Below are 23,557 nucleotides of genomic sequence, written 5' to 3'. Positions count from 1 at the left end.
AACTTGTACAGTCTCTCGGACAAGGAGAAAGCCAAATTCCTTGACTTTCCTGTTGAGCCGAAGGATCTGTTTGGGGGGACTGTTGCCATGCTGCAGAAGTGCGAACTTTGACAGATAGAAGGTGCCCCGTAGACCCAGGAACCATGGCAACCCGGTCTACACCTCCACGAGCCAAGGCTTCATGGCAGGGAGAAGGCTACATGCTGATACCAGGGTTTTCTGCAGTGTGAAGCCTTCCTAACAGAGGCCTGCAGTGGGGGAAGCGGCCCTTCGCTGCAGCCGCATCTAACCCAACTGACCTAGGGGTACATCCCCAGTGGCAGACAGGGGCAGTCAACAGTCCACATTGTGTCCTGTCCACTCTTGGTTGAGCACAGACCCCCCCCCCCCCCCCAACCCCCCATCACAATGGGGGAGAGGCACGTCTGTTCTCCAACAACCCTGCCCCTCATGCAGTGGTTCATATCTGCTCACAGGGAAGACGGAGTGAGCTCACTCTTCCCCCAAGTGTCCTCCATGCCACAGCCCTCCCCTGGCTCTCATTCAAGTAGCTGGGGCAGGAAGACAAATGTCAGTCTCCACCTTGCACTGTCTCTGAACCTCAGTGTTTTGAAGAAACCACTTTAAAAAAAAGTCTCTGTTGCGTCCAAGTGTCTTGCCAAGGGCGCAGAGGGGAAACTCACCATAATGCCGCCAGAGGGCCCTATCAGCACCACTGGCAGGCGAGTGTCATCCGACTTGTGGGATACTCGCCGCAAGAGCAGGCAACTGGCGCACATGGTCAGCCTGACCCTGGGTCTTGTCCACAGTTACAAAGGCATACAGACTGCAGTTTGTTATGAAGCCGCACAATTTCAACGGGATCCTAGCTTTAAGAGCAAGTGGCAACTCGGCTCGCATACTAGAGCATGGAATCTCCTCTCTATTGAGCAAGGGAGCAATCAGAGAAATACCAGTGGAAATTCCACTTCTACTCTCGGTACTTCCTTGTTCCCAAAAGGGGGAGAGATATGCCCTATTCTGGACCTACGGGTTCTCAACAGCTACTGTATCTGAGAAAGTTCACGTTCAGTATGCTTACGCTCAACGTTCTGTCTCTCTTTATTCGTCGAGACATCTGGTTCCCTTCAGTCGAAATGCAGGATGCCTATTTTCACAAAAGTCTACTGCCAGCACACAGGAGGTTACTCAGGTTTGCCTTTCAGGGCACAGCCTTCGACATTCAGCAAGTGTGTAGTGGGGGCTCTGGCACCCCTGAGAATCAGGAAATTAAGAGTCTCAGCCTCTATAGGTGATTACCTGCTTTCCCCCTTCACAGGAGCAAGCCGTATGAGACCTTGTCCTCACTGAGTTAGGGTTCAAGATAAACCACAAAAAAATATTGGTAGTCCCTCGATGGCCAGGAAAGCTCTGACTAGTGGAGATCACTCTCCTACCTTACGATGAGCACTGGCAGCTCCCATCACTCCGGGTCTTCTGACCCAAACAAACAGATAGATTTTCCACATCACCCAGACACCATTGCCCTTTGGGCCTGGCCCGTGAGAAGTTGATTCGGAATGTGACTGACTTGACTCTGAGTCATTGAGACTACCCAGAATGCCAGAGCCCCTTCTACATACTCACTGTATGGAACAAGTGGTGCATTTTTGAGAAGTGGTGTGACCAAAAACAGATCATTCATTACCAATGGTTCTATGCTTCTTGCAAGACCTTTTGGACAGAGGGAAGGCATTCTCCACTGTTAAGGTCTATTCAGCCACTATCTCAGCCTGTCATATCGGCTTCGACAATAACACCGTTATTGTTTAATGTTTCCTCTGTTATGTTGTTTCATGACGGGAGCGCATCACCCACGCCCGGTCTCCAAGCCTTTAGTCCCGTCTTGGGACCTGTCTATTGTGTTAGATGCTATTTCACATCAGCCTTTTGAGTCACTGGAAAGCTTGGAGATTAAATATCTCTCTTTTACTGCTTGCCGTTACATCTGAGTGACAGTTCACCAGTTGTGCCTACAGTTTTCCCTGTGGTTGTCCAAGGTAACTTTGTTACCTAACCTCCGCCTTTATGCATAAGGTCAGTGATAATTATAATTGTCTTGCATTAGTGCAAGGGGAGGCGGCTTTTTCTTCAACAGCTATCCCATTGGCTAGTCGAGGCTATTATATTGCCTTATAATAGCAAGGGTTTACGGTCCCCGGAGTGTTGTCACTAGCTTCCATATCCACAAAGTCATGAATCCTGCCCATTTTTGCAATTTGTCTTTCAAAATGTGTATTTTAAACCTAACCTTAACCACACTGCTAACCTTATGGCTTACCCTAACCATAAAGGAGCATTATGTAATATTTCTGCATCGTAATTTCAGAAAATGTCCATAATATATCTCCATAATAGTTAAATGATAGTGTTTCCATAATGTTATTCACAAAAAATATACACTGCTCAAAAAAATAAAGGGAACACTTAAACAACACAATGTAACTCCAAGTCAATCACACTTCTGTGACATCAAACTGTCCACTTAGGAAGCAACACTGATTGACAATAAATTTCACATGCTGTTGTGCAAATGGAATAGACAACAGGTGGAAATTATAGGCAATTAGCAAGACACCCCCAATAAAGGAGTGGTTCTGCAGGTGGGGACCACAGACCACTTCTCAGTTCCTATGCTTCCTGGCTGAAGTTTTGGTCACTTTTGAATGCTGGCGGTGCTTTCACTCTAGTGGTAGCATGAGACGGAGTCTACAACCCACACAAGTGGCTCAGGTAGTGCAGCTCATCCAGGATGGCACATCAATGCGAGCTGTGGCAAGAAGGTTTGCTGTGTCTGTCAGCGTAGTGTCCAGAGCATGGAGGCGCTACCAGGGGACAGGCCAGTACATCAGGAGACGTGGAGGAGGCCGTAGGAGGGCAACAACCCAGCAGCAGGACCGCTACCTCCGCCTTTGTGCAAGGAGGAGCAGGAGGAGCACTGCCAGAGCCCTGCAAAATGACCTCCAGCAGGCCAGAAATGTGCATGTGTCTGCTCAAACAGTCAGAAACAGACTCCATGAGGGTGGTAGGAGGGCCCGACGTCCACAGGTGGGGGTTGTGCTTACAGCCCAACACCGTGCAGGACGTTTGGCATTTGCCAGAGAACACCAAGATTGGCAAATTCGCCACTGGCGCCCTGTGCTCTTCACAGAGGAAAGCAGGTTCACACTGAGCACGTGACAGACGTGACAGAGTCTGGAGACGCCGTGGAGAACGTTCTGCTGCCTGCAACATCCTCCAGCATGACCGGTTTGGCGGTGGGTCAGTCATGGTGTGGGGTGGCATTTCTTTGGGGGGCCGCACAGCCCTCCATGTGCTCGCCAGAGGTAGCCTGACTGCCATTAGGTACCGAGATGAGATCCTCAGACCCCTTGTGAGACCATATGCTGGTGCGGTTGGCCCTGGGTTCCTCCTAATGCAAGACAATGCTAGACCTCATGTGGCTGGAGTGTGTCAGCAGTTCCTGCAAGAGGAAGGCATTGATGCTGTGGACTGGCCCGCCCGTTCCCCAGACCTGAATCCAATTGAGCACATCTGGGACATCATGTCTCGCTCCATCCACCAACGCCACGTTGCACCACAGCCTGTCCAGGAGTTGGCGGATGCTTTAGTCCAGGTCTGGGAGGAGATCCCTCAGGAGACCATCCGCCACCTCATCAGGAGCATGCCCAGGCGTTGTAGGGAGGTCATACAGGCACGTGGAGGCCACACACACTACTGAGCCTCATTTTGACTTGTTTTAAGGACATTACATCAAAGTTGGATCAGCCTGTAGTGTGGTTTTCCACTTTAATTTTGAGTGTGACTCCAAATCCAGACCTCCATGGGTTGATAAATTGGATTTCCATTGATTATTTTTGTGTGATTTTGTTGTCAGCACATTCAACTATGTAAAGAAAAAAGTATTTAATAAGATTATTTATTTCATTCAGATCTAGGATGTGTTGTTTAAGTGTTCCCTTTATTTTTTTGAGCAGTATATTTTGGGCCCAAACAAAATCTCATTCTGAAGATGCAGCCTTTCTATTTGACAACAAAAGACAGTTCGCTTCTGTTGTCAAATGGGAAAGTTGCACCCTCCCTCTCTTCCATCAATGCCACGAGAGGCGTGGCAATCTCCTCCTCGAGCACAACCAATAATGTCAGACAGGGGCATGAGTCCAATATGGCCGTTTCCTGTTTGGTGAAATTCTACACTGTTTGCTCAATTTCAGTTTATGTGAGAAAACAAGCACTTAAGAGCGTAGAGAATAATTGTGCCATCTAAATCGCTGTGAAATATATTTCCCATAACAAAAAATATCATATTTTCAGCTGTTTGAAGCTGGTGGACCAAACTGAAAGTGAGTCTCCACCATGTTGCAGGGAAATTGGATGCGGGGGAGGGGAGAGAGTTATTTATATTCAGCCTAAGTGTTGTTACAATTCGCATAGCTTCCTCAAAGGGGAAGCAAAGTGAGACATAGTACCTTTAAATTAACCATATCAGTCCCGAGACCCCAGCAAAAATAGGCTTTTCATTTATCTCATGTCCAGCCCTTCTATTTAGCCCCACAATGAAGTGTTACACCATTTTATTTTCAGGACAACCAGGGCTACAAGTAGAACACAAAACAATTTGACATAAATTGTTGCATTCATGAGCTTTATTGACAAACGTCAATAAAAATAATAAATGTCCACCAAAGCAAAAACCTGTTCAGAATTATGAACGCTGTATGTACAGAAAATGTTTGCTCACTGGGAAATTAATATCCAACTAGTCGGTGACATTAGTTTGTGACAGCAACTATGTGAGCTTATTACAGTATTATAGACAATATACCCTGGGATTTCCTACAATCTTCTATGTAGAAGAACCCCTTACCTTCTAAGTCTTGTGTAGTTTGTGAGAGTCATAGAGAAAAACATGTTCCGTGTGTGAGTCTGAACTTTGCATAGATAGCCCAATGAAGCAGGATCCTACCAATGCATAGGAGAGACAATAAAATCCGTGGGTGTTACACATACGTCATAAGCTGCAATTTCTAACAATGTAATATATTATATGCAGGAAAGCAACATGGACAAATCTATATACTATATCTACTGACTAGGGATGGATCCTAAGTTGAAGTTTCTGCATAACAAGACGTCTGCATGCTCGTTCCAAACCACTGTCTCGGTATACTGTACACCCTACTACACCCTCATTTTCGGGATTAAGACACAAAGGATTATTCAATAGTTCCCAGGAATCAACAGTAATATCCCTGGGGGAAGGGTTTAGGCCGGCAGAAACAGAACATTTAGCATTAACGACAGTCACAGTGTTCCCCTCGATCGATCTCTTCTGTTGCCATTGTTAGAGCTTTGACTGCTCAACGTTCAGTTTCACTTTCTGCATCAATCTGCGAATGTCTTTGTATAGCTCTCTCCAGCAGTCACACAGAGACAGAGGTCGTCTCTGATATTAATGAACGCAGGGCCTTTGAAGTTGTCAAATAGGCATGAGGAATTCCGGCAAAAACTTGGCCCAAAGTTGCTGCATAATAATTAGTGCGTCACATTTGCTTTTGAAAAGCATGCCTGTCTGTTCTTTGTTCATAATCGGAGCTAGGAAAATCCGTCAATATGTTTTTGTTTTGGTACCAGTTTGCACAAAGTGAGCGTGGTTAATCGTTAAGAGTCAAGAGGTGGCCACGTCCAGGGAAAGGTGCAGTCCATGCTACTCAATCACCCATGATTTAGGATCTATTTTTTGAGCTGCCACACCCCAAACACCCAACACACCACCTTTCAACAAAGGAACAAAGTTTCCTACCTCAAGTGTGCAGTGTGTGGAGCTGAGCTGTTTGTTCATAGTGAGAAAATAGGGAAGGAAATGGCTCTTATAATCTTTGCTGCCAGTGTGATTGAATGTACTGATCCCTTTTTTCTCTTTGCTTTCCATCATAAACAAGACACAAGAGTCTTTCAACAACATAAGGGTATGTTTTCGAGCAAAGGCGTAATTGCCACGGAGATGGGGGGACATGTCCCCCCCAATATTCAGAACAGGCCGATTCGTCCCCCCCAATAATAAATATATGGGAAGGGAGACTCCTGACCCCTGGAGGTTGGGGCCCCCCCAGATAGCATAAACAATGGCAACAAAAAATGTATTGCAGGAAATCTGATTGAACCTTTTCTATTTTAGTCACAAAAACAGTCCAATTCCTCTTCTTTAAAAATGTTCAAACAAAAATGGGGTGTGCCTTTGGTGGTTCATCGGTGAGTCATTTTGGTCCTGCATGTCATGACCGACGTAGCTTGTTCGTTAGCTAAGCTAGCCACTTGTAGCTAGCCAGTAACTCCTCCAGTATGTGTTGACATTATTTCACAGGATCTGGTTTTGAATGGAAGCTGTAGGACTTGGTAAGAAATGGCACTTCTGTAGCCAAATATCTTATTCATCCACTTTTTTAAGCATTAAATAACCTTGTATGATGGTGCATTGATCAGTTATGCAGTTTAAAGCCGTTACTTGTGAGTTTTTTCCCAAAGACGACCTTTAAAGTAAATATCCAGTGTTTCCAGAGTTCTATGATACAGTGGGGGAAAAAAGTATTTGATCCCCTGCTGATTTTGTACGTTTGCCGACTTACAAAGAACTGGTCAGTCTATAATTTTAATGGTAGGTTTATTTGAACAGTGAGAGACAGAATAACAACAAAAAAATAGAGAAAAATGCATGTCAAAAATGTTATAAAATGATTTGCATTTTAATGAGGGAAATAAGTATTTGACCCCTCTGCAAAACATGGCTTAGTACTTGGTGGCAAAACCCTTGTTAGCAATCACAGAGGTCAGACGTTTCTTGTAGTTGGCCACCAGGTTTGCACACATCTCAGGAGGGATTTTGTCCCACTCCTCTTTGCAGATCTTCTCCAAGTCATTAAGGTTTCGAGGCTGACGTTTGGCAACTCGAACCTTCAGCTCCCTCCACAGATTTTCTATGGGATTAAGGTCTGGAGACTGGCTAGGCCACTCTAGGACCTTAATGTGCTTCTTCTTGAGCCACTCCTTTGTTGCCTTGGCCGTGGGTTTTGGGTCATTGTCATGCTGTAATACCCATCCATGACCCATTTTCAATGCCCTGGCTGAGGGAAGGATGTTCTCACCCAAGATTTGACGGTACATGGCCCCGTCCATCGTCCCTTTGATGCGGTGAAGTTGTCCTGTCCCCTTAGCAGAAAAACACCCCCGAAGCATAATGTTTCCACCTCCATGTTTGACGGTGGAGATGGTGTTCTTGGGGTCATAGGCAGCATTCCTCCTCCTCCAAACACGGCGAGTTGAGTTGATGCCAAAGAGCTCCATTTTGGTCTCATCTGACCACAACACTTTCACCAGTTGTCCTCTGAATCATTCAGATGTTCATTGGCAAACTTCAGACGGGCATGTATATGTATTCTTGAGCAGGGGGACCTTGCGGGCGCTGCAGGATTTCAGTCCTTCATGGCGTAGTGTGTTACCAATTGCTTTCTTGGTGACTATGGTCCCAGCTGCCTTGAGATCATTGACAAGATCCTCCCGTGTAGTTCTGGGCTGATTCCTCACCGTTATCATGATCATTGCAACTCCACGAGGTGAGATCTTGCATGGAGCCCCAGGCCGAGGGAGATTGACAGTTCTTTTGTGTTTCTTCCATTTGCGAATAATCGCACCAAATGTTGTCACCTTCTCACCAAGCTGCTTGGCAATGGTCTTGTAGCCCATTCCAGCATCGTGTAGGTCTACAATCTTGTCCCTGACATCCTTGGAGAGCTCTTTGGTCTTGGCCATGGTGAAGAGTTTGGAACCTGATTGATTGCTTCTGTGGCAGGTGTCTTTTTTACAGGTAACAAGCTGCGGTTAGGAGCACTCCCTTTAAGATTGTGCTCCTAATCTCAGCTCGTTACCTGTATAAAATACACCTGGGAGCCAGAAATCGTTCTGATTGAGAGGGGGTCAAATACTTATTTCCCTCATTAAAATGCAAATCAATTTATAACATTTTTGACATGCGTTTTTCTGGATATTTTTGTTGTTATTCTGTCTCTCACTGTTCAAATAAACCTACCATTAAAATTATAGACTGATTTTCTGACTAGCTTGGAAAAACAGTACCTTGCAGTATCGAAGAGCCCTCACTGCTGCTCGATCATCCTATTTTTCCAACTTAATTGAGGAAAATAAAACAATCCGAAATTTCTTTTTGATACTGTCGCAAAGCTAACTAAAAAGCAGCATTCCCCAAGAGAGGATGGCTTTCACTTCAGCAGTAATGAATTCATGAACTTCTTTGAGGAAAAGATCATGATCATTAGAAAGCAAATTACGGACTCCTCTTTAAATCTGCGTATTCCTCCAAAGCTCTGTTGTCCTGAGTCTGTACAACTCTGCCAGGACCTAGGATCAAGGGAGACACTAAAGTGTTTTAGTACCATATCTCTTGACACAATGATGAAAATAATCATGGCCTCTAAACCTTCAAGCTGCATACTGGACCCTATCCCAACTAAACTACTGAAACAGCTGCTTCCTATGCTTGGCCCTCCTATGTTGAACATAATAAACGGCTCTCTATCCACCGGATGTGTACCAAACTCACTAAAAGTGGCAGTAATAAAGCCTCTCTTGAAAAAGCCAAATCTTGACCCAGAAATTATAAAAAACTATCGGCCTAAATCGAATCTTCCATTCCTCAAAAAAAAAATTGAAAAAGCTGTTGCGCAGCAACTCACTGCCTTCCTGAAGACAAACAATGTATACGAAACGCTTCAGTCTGGTTTTAGACCCCATCATAGCACTGAGACTGCACTTGTGAAGGTGGTAAATTACCTTTTAATGACGTCAGACCGAGGCTCTGCATCTGTCCTCGTGCTCCTAGATCAGTGCTGCTTTTGATACCATCAATCACCACATTCTTTTGGAGAGATTGGAAACCCAAATTGGTCTACATGGACAAGTTCTGGCCTGGTTTAGATCTTATCTGTCGGAAAGATATCAGTTTGTCTCTGTGAATGGTTTGTCCTCTGACAAATCAACTGTAAATTTAGGTGTTCCTCAAGGTTCCGTTTTAGGACCACTATTGTTTTCACTATATATTTTACCTCTTGGGGATGTCATTCGAAAACATAATGTTAAATTTCACTGCTATGCGGATGACACACCGCTGTACATTTCAATGAAACATGGTGAAGCCCCAAAATTGCCCTCGCTAGAAGCCTGTGTTTCAGACATAAGGAAGTGGATGGCTGCAAACTTTCTACTTTTAAACTCGGACAAAACAGAGATGCTAGTTCTAGGTCCCAAGAAACAAAGAGATCTTCTGTTGAATCTGACAATTAATCTGGATGGTTGTACAGTCGTCTCAAATAAAACTGTGAAGGACCTCGGCGTTACTCTGGACCCTGATCTCTCTATTGAAGAACATATCAAGACTGTTTCAAGGACAGCTTTTTTCCATCTACGTAACATAGCAAAAATCAGAAACTTTCTGTCCAAAAATGATGCAGAAAAATTAATCCATGCTTTTGTTACTTCTAGGTTGGACTACTGCAATGCTCTACTTTCTGGCTACCCGGATAAAGCACTAAATAAACTTCAGTTTGTGCTAAATACAGCTGCTAGAATCCTGACTAGAAACAAAAAATGTGATCATATTACTCCAGTGCTAGCCTCCCTACACTGGCTTCCTGTTAAGGCAAGGGCTGATTTCAAGGTTTTACTGCTAACCTACAAAGCATTACATGGGCTTGCTCCTACCTATATTTCTGATTTGGTCCTGCCATACATACCTACACGTACGCTACGGTCACAAGACGCGGGCCTCTTAATTGTCCCTAGAATTTCTAAGCAAACAGCTGGAGGCAGGGCTTTCTCCTATAGAGCTCCATTTTTATGGAATGGTCTGCCTACCCATGTGAGAGACGCAGACTCAGTCTCAACCTTTAAGTCTTTACTGAAGACTCATCTCTTCAGTAGGTCCTATGATTAAGTGTAGTCTGGCGCAGGGGTGTGAAGGTGAACGGAAAGGCTGGAGCAACGAACCGCCCTTGCTGTCTCTGCCTGGCCGGTTCCCCTCTCTCCACTGGGATTCTCTGCCTCTAACACTATTACAGGGGCTGAGTCACTGGCTTACTGGTGTTCTTCCATGCCGTCCCTGGGAGGGGTGCGTCACTTGAGTGGGTTGAGTCACTGACGTGGTCTTCCTGTCTGGGTTGGCCCCTTGGGTTGTGCCGTGGCGGAGATCTTTGTGGGCTATACTCGGCCTTGTCTCAGGATGGTAGGTTGGTGGTTGGAGATATCCCTCCAGTGGTGTGGGGGCTGTGCTTTGGCAAAGTGGGTGGGGTTATATCCTGCCTGTTTGGCCCTGTCCGGGGGTTTCATCGGATGGGGCCACAGTGTCTCCTGACCCCTCCTGTCTCAGCCTCCAGTATTTATGCTGCAGTAGTTTATGTGTCGGGGGGGCTAGGGTCAGTCTGTTACATCTGGAGTATTTCTCATCTTATCCGGTGTCCTGTGTGAATTTAAATATGCTCTCTCTAATTCTCTCTTTCTCTCTTTCTTTCTCTCTCTCGGAGGACCTGAGCCCTAGGACCATGCCTCAGGACTACCTGGCATGATGACTTCTTGCTCTCCCCAGTCCACCTGGCCGTGCTGCTGCTCCAGTTTCAACTGTTCTGCCTGCGGCTATGGAACCCTGACCTGTCCCAGACCTGCTGTCCCAGACCTGCTGGAACCCTGACCAGTTCACCGGACGTGCTACCTTTCCCAGACCTGCTGTCCCAGACCTGCTGGAACCCTGACCAGTTCACCGGACGTGCTACCTTTCCCAGACCTGCTGTCCCAGACCTGCTGGAACCCTGACCTGTTCACCGGACGTGCTACCTGTCCCAGACCTGCTGTTTTCAACTCTCTAGAGACAGCAGGAGAGGTAGAGATACTCTCAAAGATCGGCTATGAAAAAGCCAACTGACACTTATTCTTGAGTTGCTGACTTGTTGCACCCTCGACAACTACTATGATTATTATTATTTGACCATGCTGGTCATTTATGAACATTTGAACATCTTGGCCATGTGCTGTTATAATCTCCACCCGGCACAGCCATAAGAGGACCGGCCACCCCTCATAGCCTGGTTCCTCTCTAGGTTTTTTCCTAGGTTTTGGCCTTTCTAGGGAGTTTTTCCTAGCCACCGTGCTTCTACACCTGCATTGCTTGCTGTTTGGGGTTTTAGGCTGGGTTTCTGTACAGCACTTTGAGATATCAGCTGATGTAAGAAGGGCTATATAAATACATTTGATTTGAATTTGATTTGATCCTTTCTTTATCAGTGGGCAAACGTACAAAATCAGCAGGGGATCAAATACTTTTTTCCCCCACTGTATATGACCTATAATTCATTACAATGTAAGTGAAAGTTTAAGTTCGCCCTCCCCAATATGTACACTGCAATTTCATCCTTGTTTTAGAGACACCACCATTAATTGTGTGGAATAACTGTTGAGGTCAATCTGACCATCAAGATAGCTTATAATTTAGCCTTAGCTGTAGCCTGTAAACTTCGTCAAACCTGGGAAGTGCTCAGACACTATAACCACCTGACTACTAGTATGTCAGAACACTACCCAGAGGCCAGGGCTTGTTTTGTAGCAAGGCCGGGGGGTGGCTAGTCTACACTTTTGGTGCTTTTCCATCTAGACTTACACCAGGGCATCACCAGTGTTTTATGTGACAGAGATGGTCGCCTCGCTTCAAGTCCTTAGAAAACTATGCAGTAATTAGTTCTTTTATGTATTATTTCTTACATTGTTAGCCCATAAAATCTTAAGTGTTATTACATACAGGCAGGAAGAACTATTGGATATAAGAGCAACGTCAACTTACCAACATTATGACCAGGAATACCATTGTACCGAAGAGGATCCTTTGTTCGGACCTCCACCCTGGACATTGGTTCTAATCCCAGAGGCCGACCCAAAACAACGTTGTCGCCGCAGGAGAGGCAGATGGAGCAACCTCCTGGTCAAAATCAGAAGGCGAGCACACCACCCACCGCTTCCGAGCATATTAGTCACCAATTTCCAGCCTCTAGACAACAAGGTGGACAAAATTAGGGCACGAGTTGCCTTCCAGAGAGACATCAGAGATTGTAACGTTCTCTGTTTCACAGAAACATGACTCACTCGGGATATGTTGTCAGAGCCGGTACAGCCACCGGGTTTCTTCATGCGTTGCACCGACAGAAACAAACATCTCTCTGGTCAGAAGAAGGGCGGAAGTGTATGACTCATGATTAACAACTCATGGTATAACAATAACAACATGCAGGAACTCAAGTCCTTTTGCTCACCTGACCTAGAATTCCTTACAATCAAATGCCGACCGCAAGGGAATTCTCTTCGATTATAGTCACAGCCGTGTATATCCCCTCCCCCAAGCAGATACCTTGACGGCCCTGAAAGAACTTCACTGGACTCTATGTAAACTGGAAACCATATATTCTGAGGCTGCGTTTCTTGTAGCTGGGGATTTTAACCAAGCCAATTTTAGAACAAGGCAACCTAAATTCTACCAGCACATTGCCTGTAGTGCTCGAGCAAAACACTGGACCACTGCTACTCTAACTTCCGCGATGCATACAAGGCCCTCCCCGCCCTCCCTTCGGCAAATCCGACCACGACTCCATCTTGCTCATACCGTCCTATAGGCAGAAACTCAAACAGGTTGTACCCGAGACTAGAACCATTCAACACTGGTCTGACCAATCGGAATCCACGCTTCAAGATTGTTTTGATCACGTGGACTGGAAAATGTTCCGGGAAGCCTCAGACAATAACATTGATTTGTACGTTGACTCGGTGAGTGAATTTATTAGGAAGTGCATTGGAGATGTTGTACCCACTGTGACTATTAAAACATACCCCAACCAGAAACCGTGGATAGATGGCAGCATTCGCGCAAAGCTGAAAGCACGAACCACCACATTCAACCATGGAAAGAGGTTGGGAAATATGGCCAAATATAAACAGTGTAGTTATTCCCTCTGCAAGGCAATCAAACAAGCAAAATGTCGGTATAGGGATTTGCAATTCAACGGCTCAGACACGAGACATATGTGGTAGGGTCTACAGGCAATTACGGACTACAAAAAGAAAACCAGCCACGTCACGGACACTGACTTCTTGCTTCCAGACAAGCTAAAAACCTTCTATGCCCGCTTTGAGGATAATACAGTGCCACCGACATGGCCCGCTAGCAAGGACTGCAGCCCCCCCCCCTCCTTCTCCGTGGCCAATGTAAGACATTTAAACGTGTTAACCCTGCTGGCCCAGACGGCTGCTGGCCCAGACGGCATCCCTAGCTGCGTCCTCAGAGCGTGCGCAGACCAGCTGGCTGGTGTGTTTAAGGACATATTCAATCGCTCTCTATCCCAGTCTGCTGTCCCCATGTGCTTCAAGATGGTCACTATTGTTCCTGTACCAAAGAAGGAAAAGGTAACTGAACTAAATGACTTTTGCACCGTAGCACTCACTTCTGTCATCATGAAGTGCATTGAGAGACTAGTCAAGGATCACATCCCCTCCACCTCCACCTTATGATTGTGGACAACAGGAATTAGCAGAGGGAGCACCCCCCTATCCATATCGACAGGACAGTAGTGGAGAAGGTGGAAAGTATTAAGGTCCTCGGCGTACACATCACGGACAACCTGAAATGGTCCACCCACACAGTCAGCAGGGTGAAGAAGGCGCAACAGCACCTCCTCAACCTCAGAAGGTTGAAGAAATTTGGCTTGTCACCTAAAACCCTCACAAACTTTTACAGATGCACAATCGAGAGCATCCTGTCGGACTGTATCACCACCTGGTATGGCAACTGCACTGCCGTCAACTGCAAGGCTCTCCAGAGGGTAGTGCGGTCTGCACAATGCATCACCGGGGGCAAACTACCTGCCCTCCAGGACGCCTACAGCACCCAATGTCACAGGAAGGCCAAAAATATCATCAAGGACAACAACCACCCAAGCCACTGCCTGTTGACCCCGCTATCATCCAGAAGGTGAGGTCAGTACATGTGCATCAAATCTGGGACCGGGAGACTGATAAACAGCTTCTATCTCAAGGCCATCACTGTTAAACAGCCATCACTAACATAGAGAGGCTGCTGCCAACATACAGACCCAAATCACTGGCCACTTTAATAAATGGATCTAATAAAGGTATCACTAGTCACTTTAAATAATACCACTTTAATAATGTTTACATATCCTACATTACTCATCTCATATGGATATACTGTATTTCATACCATCTATTGCATCTTGCCTATGCCACATGGCCATCGCTCATCCATATATTTATATGCACATCCCTTTACATTTGTTTGTATAAGGTAGTTGTTGTGAATTTGTTAGATTACTTATTAGATATTACTGCACTGTCGGAACTAGAAGCACAAGCATTTCACTACACTCACATTAACATCTGCTAACTATGTGTATGTGACAATAAAATTTGATTTGATTTGAATGTAAGCTCTACTGTTATTGTGCTGTCATCAGGAGTGTGACACTAAAGACCTGTAGCGAGCAGAATCAACAACCTCTGCATCATTCAAGATTGTTGCTTTTTGAGAAGGCGTGAAAGTTTACAGTTAGCCATTGTTATGTAAATGCAAGCTGAAAAGTACCCAAGTCTTTGCCTTGGCTCTAAATCCGCCAGAGCCATGGCCTAGTGAGACACTGGTGCCGGGCCACGTAGATGGTAACAGAAAAATTTTAGCATTTGGGTAAAACACTGGGTTAAATCCTCAGTGGAAATGCGCAATAGGAGTTATTGACACACTCTTAGAAAAAATGGTTCCAAATCGGTTATTTGGCTGTCCCCATAGTAGAACAATTTTTGGTTCCAGGTTGAACCCTTTTTGGTTTCTGGTAGAACCCTTTGGGTTCCATATAGAACCCTCTGTGGAAAGGGTTTTACAAGGAAACAAAACAAGTTCTTCAAAGGGTTCTCCTATGGAGAAGAAACCTTTTTTCTAAGTGTGTATAGGTGAAGCGTTGGGGGTAGCCTTGTCAAGAACAAGACTTCCAAGGGAGGCGTGACAACAACGTGATTCTGGAGGTATGGCCATGCAAGACTAGTTGAGGGTAGCAAGGGTTTTGTGTAACCCAATGAACCATCCTCCCCTGAGATCCCCATCATAGACTAGGAGAACTCTGGGCCACCATCCATTGTCAGACTGGGTAAACTCTGGGACCTCATCCATAGTCACACTGGGGCGAACACTGGGCCGGGCCCCCCACCCTACTTTTCTTTCCCTTTGTTGTGGCCACTAGGAAATACGTTTACCAGCAGTGCTGAGAATAAACTATTAAACAGGAGATCCCATTACCATGGCGAACCCAGAATTTTAAGGCAGACTTGGATCCTTTCTCTTACCCCTCTGGCTGAATTAAGTACAACAGTCTGAAACTAACTGATTCCTATTCGTTTTCTTACTTATTGTCCGTATCCATTGCATACATTTCACCCAAGGAAATTCCTCAAGCCACTGAGGTTCTTTAAGCTGCTCGGCCTAGTTCATGATGAAGTCACTTCCTGAAGTTGTTTTCCTTGTTAATTCCTCCTCATAATGAATGCACTTTCCCATCTACTCCTGGTTACTTTCAAGTCATTTAGGATTACAGGTTGGGTTCTCCAGGGGCCTCACTTTCAAAGTTACCAGTAACCACTCCTTGGGTTTTACATTTGACATTTTAGTCTTTTAGCAGACTCTCTTATCCAGAGGGGGGGTCTGGAATGAACTGCCAAGTAGGATGCAATCAAGACGTGTGCAGAGCCTGAGACGCCCAATCCTGAAAGGGTGGAGAGTAGGATCTGATGGTTCATGATGTTGAAGGCAGAGGATAGATCTTGGTTGATGAGAGCAGAGGAGAGAGAGTCCGCTTTGGCAGAGCAGAGATCCTCTGTGACACAGAAGAGACCGGTCTCAGTTGAGTGAGCTGCCTTGAAGCCTGACTGGTTAGGGTGAAGAAGATTGTCCTGAGAGAGGTAATGAGAGAGTTGGTCGGAGACAGCACAGAAAATAACTTAGGGATACCGATCTACAGGTTTTGACGTCAGAGGGGTAGAGTATTGGTTTCTTGAACGAGGGAGCGACTCTGGCCATCTTGAATTCAGAAGGAATGCACGCAGACAGTGGTCAGGGATGAGTTGATTGAGAGAAGTGAGGAATTGGAGAAGATATCCAGAGATGGTCTGGAGAAGGGAGGAGGGGACGGGGTCAAGTGGGCAGGTTGTTGTGCGGCTGGACATCAATAGTTGCAGGATTTAATCTGGAGAGGGAGGGGAGAAAGAGGTCAAGGTGTAGTATGGGCATTCTGTGGGAATGGGACCAGTTGGCTCAGGAGGCTGAGCGAATGAGGATGTTGTCCACATTTTTTTCAATGAGGTTGCCAAAGTCGTCCGCAGCGAGCGAGGAGGGGGGAGGAGTTTGAGGATTAAGGTGGGAGGAGAAAGTGGAGAAGAGTTTCCCAGGGTTGGAGGCAAAAGCTTGAACTATAGAGTGATAGAAACAGCTTTAGCAGTGGATACAGAGGAAGAGAAGGTAGAGAGGAGGGTGTGGAAGGATGTTAGGTCCTCCGGAAATGTAGTTGTCTTCCATTTCCACTCAGCTACCCGCAGCCCTGTTTTGTTAGCACGCAGTGAGTCACTCAGCCAAGGAGCAGGAGGGGAAGGTCTGGCTGGCTGTGAAGAAAGGGGACACTGAGAGTCAAAGGATGCTGAAAGGGAGGAGTGTAGGGTCAAAGAGGCAGAGTCAGGAGACGGGGGAATGGATTTAGCAGAAGAAAGATAGGATAGAAGAGGAGAGCGTAACAGGGGAGAGAGAGCGAAGATTGTGGCGGCACATGACCATCTGGGTAGGGGCTGAGTGGGTAGGGTTGGAGGAGAAATGGAGAGAAAATTAAACAAAGTAGTGATCAGAGACATGGAGGGATGTTGCAGAGAGATTAGAGGGCGAACAGCCTCTAATGAAGATGCGGTCAAGTGTATTGCCTGCCTTGTGAGTGGGAGGTGACTGAGAAAGGGTGAAGTCAAAAGAGGAAAGGAGTGGAAAGAAAGCGATGGAAATAAATTAATTGAAGTCAGGCGTCTAGAGGTTAAAGTCGCCCAGTAGGATGAGCGGTGAGCCATCGTTGGGAATGACTCTTCTACTCAGACAGTGGCAGACAAACACAACAACCATGATGAACTGGGTAAACAACATCCCCCCAAAAACCCAAGACAACTTGTTCCTGTGAATTGGTCTGTCTGTCTGTCTGTCCTGTTTAGGCAACAATGGTGATTTGTGTTTCAGTCTTGTGGGTTCCAACCCCAGACGCAGTCTGTGAGTCCTAGCAAGAGAGGGGTGGGTCGTGGTCGCTCCAGACACAGTTTTGTTTTCCACTGCAGTCCCACTCCCTGGCCTCCTGGCTGAGCCTGGCTGGGGCGACTGACTGACCGACCAGGGACGTCTGCCATGTCAATTAAAAGGCACGTTTGTGCTCCATATTTGTTTGTGCACACAGATTATTTTTTGTAATAAAACTCAGACTTTCTGGTATGTCTCAGAGGCCTGTGTGATGACATTGTACATAGCTTTTTTTCATCTTGTGGCTTCATCTTGCAGCCTGCACAAACTACTGTACCCATTTTTTGTCAGTCTGTGGGGAAGAAATGAAGAATAGATTGAGTCTCGCTGATGTTCTCTTTGCCACAATTAAGAACAGACTCGCTGTGCGTCGCAGGGTTGGAGAACGCACAAGAAGAAGCTGCCCGTACTGTGCCCTTTTTCTCCACCGAGACAATGACTAGAGGCAGATCCCCTGCCAAACTCTCTAGGGTTTCAGACTAGAAAACAGCAAAACCATCCATAACATTGAGTGCTCCATTATTTCTCATTCCTCATTGTTACAATACAACTGGTAATATAAAAGTGTATAAGACCATAGTTAACATCAGTGAAAGACAGTAATTGAGTATCTACTCGAAGGCTATCTACCAAATGTGTCATATCCTAACAATTGCAATGTTGTAAATAGTGTGCGTTGGTGTTATCACATAAGACTACACTGTAGAACAGTAGCAACAATACTGTTCTGACAAGGACATGGAAACAGGTACAAACTTGAGATTAAATTAAAATCTTGATGTATTGTAGTGTGTGGTCAGATGTCTGTCTCCAAATTCCTCAAAATATGATTTCCGAACTTGAGAAGGTGTTATTACGTTTCTGAGTACATTGTGGATTTGGCCACTGGTTTCCATTGGACAACTGTACTGTCCTGGGAGCACCAAAGGACCACACACAGCACTTTTCCCCAGGCACGTTCTGGACAGTGCCTGCTCACCAGAGCACTGAGTGTGGGAAGACGCTGGTGCTAAGAGTGGCTACTGGTCACACAGTCTTAAATGGCCACTGGTTCCCTTTAAAGCTTTAACTGGCCACTGGTCACTCTCTAGTTGTCTTCCTGACCATACAGACAGTTCAGCCTGTGGAACCTCATGCACTGTGGTTACAGGTTTCAGATCCTGTGGCACATAAAAACCTATAGAGGTCATTCAAGTAAGGTGCTCTTACAGCCATGTTTTACAAGACAGAAATCACAGCATCCTGTAACCTTTCCACTGGTCAAACATGGATCTCAGCTGGGGAACGAACATTGGTCACTTTATAGCAGAAGTAGGTAGTAGATTTAACCAAACCCATCATTTGAAAAAGTGCGTATTGCCAATCATGACTGGTTTACCAATGGATCTACCAGTGGATGGTTTCCGCACTGTATGGAAGAGTGGCTGTATTTTCAAATGGACTGTGTGTGGTACTGGTAATTGTAGGAGAGGGAGAGGAGGCCTGGTCTAAGGCACGTTGTGGATTCTGAGAAAGCAATGCCTTTGGTTGGCCAGCTTTTAAGCGGCCATGGCGGTTTCTACAGCTTAGTCTCAAGGATATACCATTCATCTGCAGGCCGGCAGATGAGGCAATAGCAGCACAACACTTAGGACTATGTCACACAGCCTTCACTCAGCCCGCCCACCATCAGCACTCACTCAGAACGACAATAATAGATTTCTCCGACAACACCAGCTAGGAGCAGTGAGGGGTCTTCATTGTGTAATTGTAATGGCTTAAACATGTGATTCCAGTAGAGTTGTGGCTTTTCGCTGGTTCCCCTTGACCAAGACGTGGATGTAAGATCTAAGAACTTGTCTTGCCCTTAGATGTTTGTGTGTCTGCTTTCCCAGATTTTAAATGAGCTATGGCACCATGATGCTCCAGGGACAAGTACCGTGACATTTTGTGGAATTTACTGAGCAATACCCGCCCCTATGACGAAAGAAAGAGGATTAAGTGTATTGTATTAAGAGAGATTTTTAAGCCAGAGGCTCACGCAACGTTGTGTGAAGTGTCATTGAAATATGAAGGGTAGAAATGGAGTTATCTTACATTGTCGTCAGAAGAACCAGGCCTGTTTAGAGCTGTGATCAAAACCAGAAATGCATTGACAATGGATACAGGATACTGTACATATACTACAGGGCCTAATACTGTATTGGAGGGTAACTGTCGGCTGAGAAGCAAACAGACAAATTGTTACATTACAGGCTCAAGTTCTCACTGGATCAAACAAGTCCTAACCAGAAGGCATGCACCACTGGTGAGGTCTGTATTCTGAAAATGTTCTGGGCTTTCAATTTAGCATGCTGTAAGTCTTTCCCTTAGAGGATCTAAACTTTCAACATTTGTCCATAAACATGGTTGTCTTATATGGGGTTATAATTGTGTTATTTCATACTGCATCATACAATCACCATAAGCTGGGGCTGGGTGCTGTGCCATGGCTGGTGAGGAGACTATGTGAGAGGTAAACATGCGGAGGAGGGCTGGTCCTCTGACAGGAATTTCACTCTTTGCTTCGCAAATGGCACCCTGTTCCTATATGGTGCACTACTTTTGACCAGGGCTCATAGGGCTCTGGTCAAAAGTAGTGCACTATGTCGGGAATAGGGTGCCATTTGGGACATAAACACTCTCTGCTGCAGCAGTGATACATAGTGTAACCTAATTGTACAGTGGTCACCCACCAGGTCTAAATAGAGGAGGAGACCACACAGTAGGACAACCCAACAGGAGGAAACGCTCAGAGACACAGGAAGACACTACTGAGCCTTCTTTACTGATTGTTTTACTTTGGAGTCATCCATCTTTTTTGGTCATATCCATGTCTTTCTTCGTTTATTTCTCTGTGACTCTGCTTCCCTTTCTCTCCGTGTCTCTATGTATTTAGTCCAATAAAAGGGATGTCATCTCATGCACATTGAAGCGTACAGTATGCGCCCTTGTGGTGACAGTGTTGACACAGAACAGTCCCCTGACTGTCAGCCAAAACTGTTGTCAAGCAAAGTATAACGTTTGTCAGGATGACATTGACATTGACAATGACCTGAATATTAGCAGCTAATCTGTGTTCTACAATTTAATTAAGACATGACTTGGTTTGATTGACTTGTTTACTTGTGTGCCTCAGACAAAAGACATTCACCTCAGTTTGGCTTGAGATAGTGTTTTGCCTGGCTATAGGCTAGCCGTGTCATTCCTACAGTGCGGTTCCTTTTCTATCCACAGGAAATATTTCTTATTTATTTAGCGTAAAATAGTGTAAAATGTTGATTCCAAAAGGCTTTAAGTATGATGTCTCCTTTACTTTTTTTGTTGGACTCCTTGCGTCCTCCGTAACACGACCCTGCCAAGCTACACTGCTTCTTGACACACTGCTCGCTTAACCCGGAAGCACGCCGCACCAATGTGTTGGAGGAAACACCGTACAACTGGCGACCGATGTGCCTGGCCCGCCAGAGCGCAATGGGACAAGGACATCCTGGCCGGCCAAACCCTCCCCTAACCCGGACGACGCTGTGTCACGTCCTGACCATAGAGAGCTCTTATTTTCTATGGTAGAGTAGGTCAGGGCGTGACTGTGGGGGTTTATCTAGTTTATTTAGTTCTATGTTGTTTGGTTCTAGTTTCTTTTTTTTATGTTGGGTTTTTTGTATGATCCCCAATTAGAGGCAGCTGGACATCGTTGTCTCTAATTGGGGATCATATTTAAGTAGTTGTTTTTCCCACCTGTGTTTGTGGGAGATTATTTTGAGTTAGTGCATGTTGCACCTCTGTCGTCACGGTTTCTGTTTTGTTTATTGTTTATTGTTTATTGTTTGTTTGGCTAAGTTTCACTATATAATAAAGATGTGGAAGGATACGCACGCGGCGCCTTGGTCCGTTCCTACACACAGTCGTGACAGAATCTCCCACCACCAAAGGACCAAGCAGCGTGTCCAGGAGGAGCAGGGATCCTGGGCCCGGGAGAAAAGGGAGTGGAGGACATCCTGGACCTGGGAGGAGGTAATGGCAGGGGACCAGACCCTGCCATGGAAGCAGGCGGAGACAGCGAGAGAGGAACAGCGACGATACGATGAATTAGCACGGCAACGACAGAAGCCCGAGAGGCAGCTCCCCAAAAAGTTTTGGGGGGGCACACGGGGAGATTGGCAGAGTCAGGGTTTAGACCTGAGCCAACTCCCCGTGCTTACCGTGGGGAGCGTGTGACCAGTCAGGCACCATGTTATGCAGTAATGCGCACTGTATCTCCAGTGCGCATTCATAGCCCGGTGCGCACTGTGCCTGCGCCCGCATTTGCCGTGCTAGAGTGAGCATTCAGCCAGGACGGGTTGTGCCGGCTCAGCGCTCCTGGTCTCCAGTACGCCTCCTCGGTCCAGGATATCCTGCGCCAGCTCTACGCACTGTGTTGCCAGTGCGCATTCACAGCCCAGTTCGTCCTGTGCCAGCGCCCCGCACTTGCTGGGCTAAAGTGAGCGTTCAGCCAGGATGGGCTGTGCCAGCTCTACGCTCCAGACCTCCAGTGTGCCTCCACGGTCCAGTATATCCTGCACCAGTTCTACTCACCAGGTCTCCAGTGCGCCTCCACATCCCAGTACGTCCTGTGCCTCCTCCTCGCACTCTACCTGAAGTGCGTGTCCTCAGTCCAGTACGTCCTGTGCCTGCTCCTCGCACTCGCCCTGAAGTGCGTGTCACCAGTCTGGTGCCACCTGTCCCGGCTCCACGCACTAGGCCTCCAGTGCGCCTGCCCAGTCCGGTGTGTCCTGTGCCTGCTCTCCGCACTCACCCTGAGGTGCGTGTTACCAGCCTGGCGCCACCTGTGCCAGCCCCACGCATCAGGCCTCCAGTGCGCCTTCCCATTCCAGAGCTTCCTGCGACAGTTTCCAGTCCAGAGCTTCCGGCGACAGTTTCCAGTCCTGAGCTTCCGGCGACGTTTCACAGTCCAGAACCTCCAACGACAGTCCACAGTCCAGAACCTCCAACGACGGTCCACAGTCCGGAACCTCCTGAGACGGCCCACAACCTGGAGCCTCCTGAGACGGCCCGCAGCCCGGAACCTCCTGAGAAGGTCCCCAGTCCGGAGCCTCCAGCGAGGGTCCCCAGAAGCAGCTGGCCATCGTTGTCTCTAATTGGTTATCATATTTAAGTAGTTGTTTTTCCCACCTGTGTTTGTGGGAGATTATTTTGAGTTAGTGCATGTTGCACCTCTGTCGTCACGGTTTGTGTTTTGTTTATTGTTTATTGTTTGTTTCGCTTAAGTTTCACTATATAATAAAGATGTGGAACAATACGCACGCTGCGCCTTGGTCCGTTCCTACACACACAGTCGTGACACGCTGGGCCAATTGTGCGCCGACTCATGGGTCTCCCGGTCGTGGCCGGCAGTGACACAGCCTGGGATCGAACCCGGGTCTGTAGTGACGCCTCTAGTAGTGCAATGCAGTGCCTTAGACCGCTGCACCACTCTGAAGGCTGTCTCCTTTCCCTTTAAAAACATACATAATAATGATGGGAATTTGATGCATTTTGAATACTTATTTTCAGTGGATGTGGGAGTTTTTGCCATGTCCCAGGTGTTATTTATAAACATCTACGACAAATATAAGCCATAAAATATTACAAATATTTCTTCATTATTTTATAGTCCTATCTCTTTCATCAATTATTATATTAATTATTATTGTATTTAACATATTCTGTGTGTTCCTGATTTCACATTCCGCCCTGTTCATTTGTGGTAATTCCCCTTTAAAAACAGCCCCTTCCCACGTCACGTTTAGCAAGTGACATATTTTTTTGGGGGTGGGAAAACAACGGTGCAAAGCTAAGTAAAAATAAACACTCGGTTGAATATATTTTCCATGTTTCATGATGTTAGTCTGTTTGTCTCATTCATACATTTCCACACTGAGGCTAAATTATTGAGAAAATGTATCAAATATGTTTGCTATAGCAGTTAAAGTCCTCTTCAAGTGTTAACCATTATGCTAGCTCAATCTCAATCACCCACAGAGCTATGGCTAATTTAGGCTCCAAATATCCACCCGGTTAGGTTCCACCCTGTTA

Source organism: Salmo trutta, chromosome 7 (assembly GCF_901001165.1).
Source record: "Salmo trutta chromosome 7, fSalTru1.1, whole genome shotgun sequence".
NCBI lineage: Eukaryota > Metazoa > Chordata > Actinopteri > Salmoniformes > Salmonidae > Salmo > Salmo trutta.
The sequence above is the reverse complement of the archived record's forward strand: the minus strand, read 5'-3'. Positions refer to the sequence as shown.